This window comes from Ambystoma mexicanum, chromosome 5p (genome assembly GCF_040938575.1).
Source record: "Ambystoma mexicanum isolate Mex_15411 chromosome 5p, UKY_AmexF1_1, whole genome shotgun sequence".
NCBI lineage: Eukaryota > Metazoa > Chordata > Amphibia > Caudata > Ambystomatidae > Ambystoma > Ambystoma mexicanum.
In genome coordinates this window covers 768,733,983-768,747,614 of record NC_090930.1, presented here as the reverse complement: position 1 = coordinate 768,747,614, position 13,632 = coordinate 768,733,983, and positions in this window count along the sequence as shown.

The following is a 13,632-nucleotide window of genomic DNA, read 5'->3' as shown; positions in this document are numbered from 1 at the left end:
ACACTCTCTGAGTCATTTGTAATGAAAGTAAAGATAAAACATTGTTTTTGATAACAGTAAAAAGCATTAAAAACGAAACTGTTGACACTTTTTTTCTCAATGGACAGCTCTACCTACTGGTTTGAATATTTTTTAAATGAGGGGCTTGGATCTGTTACTTTGCTATCAGTAAACCCATGCTCTAATCACTGAGATACTTGGTCACCCTGGAGAATTCATAGCTGGTTCTCTATCTCTGAGTCCTTTGTAATGAAGCATAGATAAAACAATGTTTTTATGACCGTAACTGGAAAGCTCAACCTGCCAGAGGAATTATTTTCAAGTAAGGGGTCTTGAACCGGCAATTTGACTATTGGCAAGCCCATGCTTTAACCCCTGACATAACATTTCTCTCTCTAAAAGACACATCACTTTCTTCAGTATTACATGACTGTCAAAATTGCAATTGATGGAGATGACTATAGGGAACTAGCGATGCCTTTTGGAATAAACATAACTGCTGCCCTCCCTTTGAGTCATTTGCAATGAAAGTAAAGATAACACAACCATTCTATAATTGACAAAGCATTAGAAACAATACATTTGACCTACTTCTTCCCAATGTAAATCTTCACCTTCCAGTTGAGAATGTTCTAGTCAGTGGGGGGTGTTCCAACAGCAGCCTTTCTATTGGTAAACTAATACTCTAACCACTGAGTTGTGATGGATGTAAATGTATACGTGAACTAGCAACACCAGCTGGAATAAACATATCTGCTCACTTTCTCTCTTTCTTTGTGTTCAAGCCAACAAGGGGTTTGAGCCTGTATATTTGCCATTGGTAAGCTGGTTCTCCATCCACTGAGATACTTATTTTCCATTTCAAAAGCATGTTCATTTTTACATGGCTCTTAAAGGTGTAATGGATGACTTTCCCATTGTTAAATGAATGATCTACCCACTGAGCTACTCGGTCTACATTTACAAAGAAAAGCTTTTTTTCTTTATGACATGTCTTTCAAAAGTGAAAAGGACGAAGATCCACATTGGAGCTAGCAATGTGAGTTAGGATAAACATGGCTGCTCTCTCAGGTTGACCTATTGCCTCCAACAGATGTCTCAACCTACCACGTTGAGTTTTTTCCAGCCAATAGGTGCATGCAACTTTTCTGTTGGTATGCCCATGTTGTAGCCAATTAGCTTCAGGGTCTCCCTTTAAAGAAAATAGCATTGATTTTTTCATTATTATATGGCTGTCAAAAGTGTAAATAGATGAAGATAAACATGGAAACTTGAAATGCCAGTTGGGATAAACATGCCTGCTGTATTCTCTCTGAATTATTTGTTATGAAAGTAGATGTAAATTAATGATTTTATTACCATAAAAAGCATTGAAAACTAAATATGGCACCTCTTTCCTCCCAAAAGACACCACATCTCATCAGTTTGGGTATTCTTGGGCCAGTGAAGGGCATGACAATTCTACCTTGCTATTGGTAAAGCCACAGTTTAACTACTGATCAACTGGACAAGGCTTATTTCATTATGACAGGTCTGACAAAATAGTTTATTTATTTATTTATTTATTGCATTTATTGACAGAACCCAAGCTTGTAAGTATCACAGCACTGGTACATCTTAGTGAATGGAAACAAACAAGGTACAAAACACAAAAAACACAAAATTATTCAAAATTCAGACAAGGCGGGTCGAGATCATAGAGGTCCCCCATAATCAGACTAGTCATTTGTCAGTTTGATGGATGACAAGCTCAAAAGCCATGTCTGAGCACCTGACCTCTGTTTTATTATTATCTGAGCCCAGATGCAGGCTTCTGCAGGTGCCCATGGGGTATAGACTATATAAGTTTACAGAATCAAATCAAAATCAACCTACTAGAAGATGGGCCTTATTACAACTAACCTTACTTTGTGGCTGCTCCATGTCCAATCCATGTCCAATGTTTCGTTCCAACCATAGATTACCAAAATATAGTTACATTTGCTGGGAAGCTCACCGAGAATGCTTGAACGTCCTTCAGTATAGCATCAGTGCTGAAGTATGAAAGACTGACTGAGCACTTCCTTCTTCTGAGGTCATTCATGTGAGAATCATTAATTGGGTAACAATAACAACCATTATTGCAATCATTAGGAATCTCGCTTGAATCATTATATACAAAATATAATTGCTATTATTGTTGTATTGACCAAAGAACTCATAATGCTCTCATTACAGGCTAACATGGTATATTGTGTTAGATAATCTAAGGCATGGAGAGCGTATACAGGGAAGATACTCAAATATCAACCCAACCATCATGAAAAAGACAAAAGAAAGACATGTGTTCATTTCAATTTGTTTCTGGAATAAACTGCGATCAAATTTTAAAATAAAAAACACAGGTACATTTTTGGAAAATCAATATATTAGGCATTTAAAGGTAACATGCAGTTAGTACATGAAAAAATACACTTGAACGATGATGTGAATGGCTAACTCCACAAAACGGCCTGAACAACATCAACAAACTCCATTTCAGTGGGGACTTCAACCATATCACATGTCATCCACGTGGGGACTTAATTATCACAACACACCATCTTTGCATGTAATTCAATACCAGTATGATCCAATTTGTGATTATATTAGCACACTTGTGTATTAGAAGAGCTGTTTTCTCACCCAGGAAAGTACATTTTGAGTCACAAACAGGATACTCTTTTCTATTGAAGGAAAGTACTCACATCCCCCTGTACCTGTTTGGTACACATGCAGTAGGTTGTTCCATGCATATATGGATCTTATCAGCTTCTTATGCATTGATTCTTAAACCCATGCATCTGAAATGTGAATTGTTGCAGCCCTACTAGTTTTTCTATCCCTCGTACAGGGTTATGAAGATGTTTTCTTTTTTGGTAATTCATCATGGCATGCCATTTAATTGCCATCATAGTGAAATGTGCTATCAGCAACCATGTTGGTGCGAAGAGCTTCTGAATATATTTTTGCTAGCCCATATGTACTCAAAGTGACAACCAAATCACAATTTGCGATGGAGCATTGCCCTTGTGAAATGTGCAGGTCACGACTTTACCTTTATTGTGCATTTGTTAGGTGGTTATACATAAGTCAATTCTGTTTCAAAGTGCCCACAGGGCAGCAGGGAGGGAACATGGGATTGAAAAACAATGTATTTATTTGAATTTATAAAGCACAAAGAGTACTTACTTGGTTGTGCAATAACAGTATCAATGAATTCTGTGGAGGATAAAGACAATCCTAATATACCTTGTGAGTATTTAGCACGTACAAGTGCAACGAGAAGAGGGGAGTGAGGGGCGGGGTAAGTGCTGGAATGTCCATGGCCATGGATGAGCAGCAGATGAAGTGCATAGTAAGGTAAGTGCTGTGCAGCCTGGGCCTGCATTGGGTAGACAGTGCAAGCCTACAAGATTGAGGCCAGTGGGTGCTGAGGCAAGTGCTGAGAGGTAGACAGAGGCTGGGGCGATTGGGTATGGGAGGACAGGTCCCTGAGGGATACATACGGGCTCTGGCCACCAATCACAGTACCTGTGATATTAGCAGAGGTGAGAGAAAGGGTAGGAGGAGGTGAAGAGGAATGTTTTGAGGAGCTTTCAGAATTTGAGGAAGTCCTGCTCAAGACAAAGAGGGAGGGGGAGGCTGTTCCATAAGAGGGAGCCAGCTGAAGAAAGTGATCGGCCTCCGGCCCTATGTTTAGCAAAATGCTTTACACACAGAGAGTTGGTGCCAGAGGACTGCAGAGGTCTAGAGGGAGAGTATTTAGTAAGAGTAAGTTGCAGATAGCATGGTCCTAGGCCCCAGACAGCCTTGTGGATGATGTAGAGTGATTTGAATTTAATCTGAGACGCAACCGGGAGCCAGTAAAGAGTTTTCACGGCAGGAGAGATGTGGCTCCTTGGCTTAAGGCCAAGGATAAGTCTTGCTGCCCTATTCTGGATTAGCTGGAGGGGTTGTCAAGTGGAATAAGGTAGATTCAGGAGAAGGCTACTCCAGTAGTCAAGCCTAGAGAGAACCAGGGCTCGGTTATCATTGAGCTTCTGTGGGAAAGGGAGCATTCCTTTGAGAAGGAAGAGTTGAAAGTGGGACCTCTTGGCAATGTCCCGAGTGTGAAGGAGGAAGGAGAGAGAAGAGTCGAAGATGACTCCAAGGTTTATGGCTTCAAAAGAAGGAGCAGGGGTAGAGCCCATAGAGGATGGCCAGAGTGAGGGGAAAAACGAGAGAGAAGTGGTCGTGCTGGCATTTTGATTTTGGCAGAGATCTTTGGAAGCACACAAGGGCTGGATGGCAGATAGGCAGTCAAGGATGATGGAAGATTCAAGAGGGTCAGCAGGGAGTTGGAAAAATACTGTAAATACTGTTAATACGGCATACAAAAGAAAGTGAATCATCTGCACTATTTTGAAATGCCTGATGCTTTGAGGATTTGGCCAGTAATGTATTATAGGAAAACTGTTGTATAACTAGCAAGCAAGCAAAGCAGTTGCTAATGGAAAAATGCACAGTAATATCACATGCACAGACAGCTGAACCAAACACTGACTTCAAAAACTGCAAGGAAAGCAATTCACATTATAACTGGTTTATTAGTGGTGGTGGCCAATCAATACATTGCATGTTTGAAGTGTTATGTGCACTAAAATAATGAATCAAATAAATTATAGTTATGCTCTACAAGTGCTGAAAATAAACTTCGTGAAAATGCACAAAGGGCACAAGAAAGAGCTTAACTTGATTTGTACTTAATTTAAACATAAGGACATTGTAGATAACTTTTTATTTACAAAACATTTATGCTAGCAACTTTTTCTTTGAAAATGCTCTCCTGACTGCCACTATTATAGGAATTTAAAGTATGTTTATATTCCTGAGAGCTGTTGAAGTCTGCAGTACCACCTCCAGTCTATAGGGGCAGAGCTGAGACATTATATAAACACACACAGTTAAACGCAGGTCCCAACAAGGACATATTTTTAAAAGTTGTGAACATTCTTGCAGATGCTTTGAGTCATTTACAATCATTTGGAAGTTAGTACATTTTGAGGATTCAGGTTCATGTCCCCACAGTGAAATCAAATCCCCACAGTCTGTGCATTCTCATACACAGGTCCCGACTAGGATAGACCCACAAACGCACACTCACACGCAATCACAAAGTACACACATACATTCACACACAGGCACACACAAACAAACACACTCATTCTCTCTTTTTCACTGTCCGTCTTCACGTATGAATTTTGGAAAAACATAGGGAATTGGCTAAGGTGTGAAACCTGTACAAATGTACAGTAACCAAGGTGTGTGCGTAAAGTGCAGGGTCATGGGGGCGACCTCGGGGGTTGAGTACATCACATGCTCTAGAGATAAGGGCAGGGAATGAGGTCATGCAAGTGAATTGGGCTGCACCTTTTATTCTATTAATCTCAGGTTTGGAAATCTATGCTATATAGCTTCACTGATTAATTATGGGCGACAAAGGAAGCCTTGCCCATGTTACACATTCAGGCACCAGATAACAGATGTCATGTGCAGAGGGGTTCTGGAATTGAGACCGAGTGCATGACTGTTGGGAACACATTTTTAAAGACACTTCTTTCAAGATACCAAAATCCCCAATTTGACTTCTGCTTGGTCACTTTCCCTTCACCACTACCAGATAATAAAAAGGGTAATTTGTGGTATTATTGTGCACTGGCTATGGTGAAAAGAGACATTTTAAAATATCGATGGCCAAAGGAGCGACAATCGGGTGAAGACTGGATTCAGGACTTCTGTCCTCAAGAGAAAAATCACGCGGGGAATATGATTCAATGTTGTGAAATTATTGAATTTTACACTTTGTACACACGTGTGATGTTGTCTACTCCCCGTTAAAGTTGTTCCTTATAGGTTTGGCCTACCCACTTGTGCCCCCTGTTCTAGAAAATTAGAGAATTTGAAGGAGGCAGTTAGTGAAACAGATTTGTTCAGTCATGTTTTATTTCTCCCACTGCAGAGTGTCGCAAACAGTTAATGTGGCATTTGCTGCGCGAGGCTGTTGCTGTACTTTGACGGTTATTCTTTTGTATGTGCCTTTATCCAACAGAAAGTGCGCAGAAAAAGCAAATGCAGGTTGACATGTAATGCACGCTTTTTCTTCATTATAATTTGGCGAGTATTCTTTTGTATTTGCTTTTATATAACACGACGTGCACACAACAGAGCGCATTCGGGGTGAGATGTAATGCGAGCTCTTTTGTTCGTTATGATCGTATTAGGAAGTGGCACTCGATATGAACGCAGGCAGCAATGTGCGGGCGCCCTACGACTCTTATCTGCCAATAGAAAAATAAAGTGATATGGTAGTGAGAAGCCATTGATATTCTAAAACTAATTATCATGTGAAAGCATTGGATGGCAGACCAGGGCTGTTACAAATGTAGCCCTGTGGGTTTAATTGCAGCCATGAATATTAATTAATTATACCTGCATGCATAATTTACTGAGGAAACCTTTTTTCAACGTCGAAGACGTGTTTTAATACCAATCAGCAGCCTATTACGGGCAGGACCTACCTGGAATGATATCTTCTCCACTGTAGCCATGCAATAATGGAAATCCAAACCTCATCCCCTGAAAACATGAATCGGGCATTATGCCGGTAAGATAGCTCAGCAGGTTGAGCGCTCACTGCTGCTACCTCAGTGTGATCTGCAAGTCACAGGTTCGAATGCTGGCATGGCCAACTCAGCCTTTCATCCTTCCAAGGTTGGTAAATGAGTACCAACTTCAGTCGGGGTGATTAATGTATTTAAGTATGTTCTCTGTACAGTGCTTTGGATTAAGGCGCTATATAAATAACGGATCATTACCATTATATTGCAATATGACCATAATAAGCTGAAACTCGGCGGCTCAAAAAAGATATGGGCTATCCTGAAACAATGATGATTGAGGAAGAAGGAAAATCGAAATACAGAGCACAAGGTAAGGGAACGGTAGGACTGGTAGGACAAAACAGCATGCTAATTAAATACCATTGCAATACACGAGGGCTCTTTTCTTTCTAACTGGTTTGCCTGGCGACTCCTTTATTGATGTTGTTTTCCTTTCATTTCTTAGTTCGATTCTTTGTCGCGTCTCAAATGAGTATGACAGCTAAAGGCCAAACAAACACTCCAAAACACAAGTCTACTAATACTCAATGAGACCATGCACCAAGATTTGTCACCATCACCATAGTTTATTAGTCTAATAGAGTGCCCTTGGGATGACACATGCTTCTGCATTTTCCCTTTTTCAAATCCGGGCATATTTCATTATTTTTCTATTCAAAGTACAAATAAGTGTATCGTTTGTTCTTCTACGCTCTCTCTGTAATGTTCTCACAATTTAATGGGTTAAATCCCAGGCAGCATCAGGGATTTAACCCATTAGATTATCAGAACATTAGAGAGACCGTAGAAGAATGAACGATACACTTATTTGTACTTCGAATAGAAAAATAATGAAATATGCCCATTTTTGAAAAAGGAAAAATGCCGAAACACGTGTCATCTCAAGGACACACTCTATTAGACTAATAAACTATGGTGATGGTGACAAATCTTGGCGCATGGACTCATTGAGTATTAGTAGACTTGTGTGATTAAATACCATGACAAACCACGACTCTCTTCTCCAGCTTAGTTCCACCCCATCCCTTAAGTGGATTTATAATGCTACATGTGCATTAGGGAAGCTTTACTCTGAAAGCCCACTGATTATTGGCGCCATGAAAACAAAATCCTTTGATATGTGTCAAGTGTTGGAGTTTCTCCAAAATACATTTTTTGTTTACCCAAAAGATTGTCACCAGGCAATTAGCCACCCTGAACATGTCGGTCTAACAATATACCCAAGGATGCCAAAACAGGCTGACATTTCTAAATCTGGGCCCTTGTCCTACGAAGTTAAATGCCTGCAAGTTCTAAAGTGTAGTGCTTTGGCCTACCCCTGGAGTCGCCCAGGAGTCAGAAGAGAGCCTAAGAACACTGGTCACTGAGCATGGTTTCCAGGAGCTAGCTCAATCTGGGTCTGTAAGATTCCAGCAGAGGACCCGGTGTCTTGGCAGAGGAGTTGCCATACTATGCTTCTTCCCTTCTTCCAGCACAGTGAACATCCTCAGAAGCTGGGTGCCAACGACCCAGAACTCAGCTAGCAGAGAGAGGGAAAATGTGGTTTCCCCATTGCAGAATCCCAAACAATGGCTTTATGTGAAACTCACATGGTTCCGCATCAGTATGAGTCCATCAAGTCGGGAGCAGGTAAAGCCAAAAGAGAGACCTTCCTTTGAGATACATCCTGGGAATGGGATAAGAATAGGAAGGGATTAGCTCTAACACCTCCAAATGATATCTATAACATATAAAGAAACTCCCATTTCTGGAGAGTGTTCCAGGTCCTTGTGAGGAGCGGGAGGAACTGGGGCTGAGGTCATATAGGCCAAGGGAAAGGCTTAGTGCTTGCAGAGCGAGTGAAGAAAGGACCTTCCTGCGGTGTAACGATTATTATTCTAACAATGCAGTGACTGGGAAAGGTTAATCCGTATGTACCATAAGGATTGGGATACACTAAAGTAGCCAGATTGTTTCTGATCATATTTGGGGTACCTTGTAACTATCCACCCTCTCAGAACTTCTAAGATGCAGAGCATAAATGATGCGACTGACAGAGACATTGCATCATCTGAAGACTAATTGCGGTGTCTAGAGGATGTCAATGCTGCTGTCATGCAAGTTCCAACAATGAACCTCTCAGGTCATTCTACATGGCTTTTCTAATTTTCTCATGCTGGAATCGTGCAATTGTACAGGGTGGCTGACATGGAAGTAGAGAGTGTCTACAATGCACAGTCATGAAAGGGGAAAGTACTTTAACCAAATCCAGACTAGATAACATGTTATAGAATGCCCCAATAGTGCAATGCACCTCCTGCTGGGATCTGTGACGTTCTTCTTGACACGGGTGCTAAATTGGTTGGTAACGACCAAGGTTTTCCTTCCTCTGAAGATGATTAAGTACGTTCAGTAAACACAGATGTTTGCTAGATTTCACACAACAGTAAATGTCTGAGAAAGAGAACATCTCACACTGGTCATGCCTGGGTCTGCTTTTGATCCTTTGACATACAGTGACATTAATTTCACCGAGGTGTCTAATGGCCCAATATACAGAGTTCATGCAGGTCTTGAACTCTGAATGGCCCTTAGGAATAAGGAAATATCAGTCATGTACTAAGTGTGCATGAACCATGATTGCCCCATCCAAGCCAGAGGTGAGGTTGTGACCCATTCCACTCCATGCTGCTTCCCAGCAGGATGATTGACCGCATGGTTTGTTCCCTAATCCCGGACCTTACTAAGGAAGGCAAGATGTGGCTATTGATGAAACAGCTCAACCTACATATGTGCATCATTGTTCCCTGAAGATACATGAAACTCCTGTGTCACTGCATACCAGAAGACCCACAAGATTGCACCCACAGAATCCTCCTACTTTCCCATCTTGGCCTGAGGTGATTATGAATCTGTTTCCCTCTTCATTGCTTTCCTCTAGGCTGCATGGCTCAACCTGCTCCCTAATTCTGGACCTCGCTAAGGAATACAGCAAGTGGTCAGTATCGAATCTGTCCAGCCTGCCTTTACACTCAATGGTCCCTGAATTCCTATACCATTCTATGCTGCAATACACCACAGCATCACACATGTTCACACCCTGAAGTGAAGGGTGGAAAAGGAAAACACCTGTGTCTCCCTGTAAGAGGCTGATAGTTCCCATTGCCACTGTCCCTGCTCTGCTGCGATTCACCTTTCCAGACATGGTAAGCACCATGTAGTGTGGATAGTCCCAGTTCTACAATCCCTCCATTCCTATCTCAGCTCTGTTATCTGTCCACCATGCTCCTAACCATCCCAAGCCTTCTCCTGACTGTTCTATTTCTTTTTCTCACATGGGCAGTTCACAAGCTCTTACATACAATTCCACAACTCCTCCTCCCTCTCCTTTCTCATTTGCCCTGCATTGTGCAAACAACAAACCTGGTTATCTTTGCTGAAATGCCCCCCCAATGCAATCTCATCTACCAACTTTTCTCTTAAATTAATCTTCCTTCTGCACCGTTCACTTCGACTGCCTTTAACCCAATTTATCTGTTCTGGCTGTCCCAGAAATGTGAATTCCCCTAATTGAAACTGTCACTCGGACTACCCTGCATACAAATGCTGCTTCCTCTCACTACTTCCCTCAAATAGCCAAACAAGTGATGGTGCTCTCCTGATGATTAGAAAGTATACACCATTAGATATGTCTTCCCTCTCTAATGTTACTGCCTCGTCTTTTGATCACAGCTCCATCTTTTCACAGACACTCCACTCACTATCCTACTGATCTACTCCTGGCTGGCACCATACAACTACTGCTTGAAAATCTTTTGGACAATTTGCCTTCCATCCTTGAGGGTGACCTCATGCTCACTGGCATCACGCAGACTAATCGACAACAGCTCGACTCCATTCTCTCACCACTCCTTGGCCAGTCTATGTAACCTTCCTTCCCAGAAAAGAATGTTAAGACCTTACATCAGCAGCACCGTTTTCCATTTTGGGACCAGTCTTTTAATGTTCAATCTCCAGCACATTTCTCCCACCAGCAGCCATTGGAATTGCCTGCAGCCACCTGCCTCTGAGTTGCTTCCCATCATCCTTCATGCCAGACAAACACTATTAACTCATTGGTTCATTTGACCGTCTGCAGGACATCAGACTCCCTTAACACACTACCAAAGAGCCACTGGTCTGCCCACAGTTTAGGTTAGCAGCCTCACTCAAGCACAGCACAGTTCCCCCTTTTGGCCAATACATTTGAGGTTTGTACCTTCTGGCTATTTCTCACATACCCAAACCCCATCCTTGCTCTCTCCCACCTGCCCTCCCAATCCCTTCCTATTAGTCTTTTACCTGACCCCTGCAATTGGCCTAATATGTCACATGGTCCGCCCAATAACTTGTGATCTCCTAGGAAAGCTGTGTCCAGGCAACTAGCAAAGAGAAAAGAGAAAGGTGAGACACCTGTTCACGATGTCACCTGTGTTTTGCCTTGCTACATCCCACAGACAGAGATCGCACATCCTACAGGAAAGGGACATCATCCTAAAATCACAACACCACTTTGAGTACTGCAAACCTAGTCATGTATCTGTTTCTGCTCCAATCCCATCTGTGAGCTTGCTGCAATTCATCTCCTGTTAACACTCTAATTATGCTCCTAAGTATTCTGCTATGGTTTTGTTCCCATGTGTCTCATCGTAATTTTGCTCCTAGGTGCTCCATTGTATGGTACTTTGTTGTGATGCTTTAAAAAGCCTCTAACCAGCTTTTCTCCTTGGTTTTCCACAATAACCTTTCCCATGTGCCACACTTTGACTGTACTCATAGGCATGCTGTAGTGATTTTTCTCCTAAGAGTCTCACTGCAACTTTGATTTCAGGTGCCATCAGGTGTTTGTCTCCTATTTGCACCACTGTAATTTTGCTTTTAGGTGTCTGACTGTATTGTCTCCCCTCTGTGAATTTGCTCCCTGGTTTCCCACTATCGGTTTGCTCTTATGTGTCCCACAGTAGTTTTGCCTCACTGATTGTGTTCCCTTGTGTCCCAATGTAATTGTGTGTTTCATGGTGTCCTAATGTGATGTTTCTCCTAAATCCTGCACTTGAATATGTCCCACTGTGATATTTCTGCAGGGTGTCGTACTGTATGATGTCACTTAAGTCCCTTAAATGTTCAGATGTTTATTTGCCACTAGATATCTCACTGTAGTTTTTTTTTTCTAGGTGTCCCACTATGGTTTTTCTCCTAGGTGTCTCACTGATGTCGTTTTGATCCTATGTGTAGTACTGGAATTCTGATCGTAAGGTGTCCCACAGTAATTTTGCTCATGGCTATTTTGCTCTCATGTTTCCATTTGAAATGTTGTCCCACAGTGATTTAGCTCCCCTTTGTCCATTTGTAATTGTGTTCCAAGGAATTCTACTGTGTTTTTGTCCTCCATTGTGAATTTACACACTGTGATTTTTAATCCGTGGTCTTCTACTCTGGCTCTGTTCCACTGTGATTTTCTGCCGGAGGAATCTACTGAGATTTTCCCCTGATGCATTTTCATTTTGCTTTTGAGATGGTACCCACCCATATGTCTTTCCCAACTTTCTCCACTGTGGTTTAGGAACAGTGTGCCATAAAATGGCCAAAGGATTTCCTTCACAAAGATCCTACCTGAAGTGCGCCACTACTGGGAATACAGCAAAGCCATATCAGATGGTTGCAGATGGTTGCCCCAACTGCTCATTGATTGATTCTCCCACTAGAGTCTCACATCCTATGTTGCAAAATTCAATATGCTTACCAACAATACCAGCCACACATTTCACTTGAACATCCCTCCCAAAAGACATTACACATCAGAATGCAACACCCCTACATCAAATATATGCATTACAGTGTATAGAAAGACATAGTCAGACCATGACCACATGGGGCTTCCCACTGGGCACAGATAGATCACATGCTCTCAGAATGATTCACCTTGAAACAGACTCACACACCGTATAGGGTACTTCTGAACTGCAGGCATCAACACAATATCAGAGCTATCTTACATGTTTCCACTTCTCCATGAATCAAACCCCTGATCTGCAATATCATCAGTGTCCGTTGGAAGTAACATTTGTAACCTTTGTTCGTAGTTGTGGCTTGACTCAGATGTGTTTCCTCACAAGGTGAGGTGCTTTCCTCTGATCGGGTGCCGGAGCCAGAGCAGCACTGCACTGCCTGATGAATCTTGTGTCCTCCGGGTCCTGAGCTCCTGAGCTCTGGTTTGTGCCCACTTTGTGCCCAAACGAAGGGGTACTTTAGGAGCCATGGGGTGACCACGAACCTCGAACCTGGGCATGGCATGATGTCTGTGCATGTGCCCTGAAGCTGTTAGTGGCCTCAGTATATTGTGGTTGGCAATGTACGGAAGGCTTTTGGACCCTTTCGGTGAGACCTTTGCTTAGCGTACGCTTATGCTCATGCTTATGTGTATGCCGTTTTAAATTATTTTGAATTAAATTATTTTGAATTTGTTTGTGAACAACTTGTGTATCTGGGAAATATGTCTTTTGGGAAAAATAGAGTTTCTATGAAAAAGGAAAGGGGAGGGATTTCAGTTAAGCCATAAAACACAGGATTACTCTGACACATATGACACACTGCTCCTGTCTCAAATCAGGGGACAGAAAATCCTTTGACCAATCCAATCCTTAGAGTGTTGGGCATAGGGAGTCAGCCTCCCCACCCCCTTTGGAAACACATAAATAGGAAATGTTGAGACCCAGATAGGACACACACCTTTCCACTTTTCAACTGATTTCTTGCGAAGCACCCAGACTCCAGATAGATCCAGACTCCAGATAAATCCAGACTCCAGACTCTAGAACCAAACTCTAGAACTTTGAAGCAGAGAGGCCTAATCCAAAAGATGAACTCTTTGCAGCAGGCCTCAGAATCTTTTGCAACCTGATTTTACCCCTAAACTTCCCAGGGGCATCTCAAA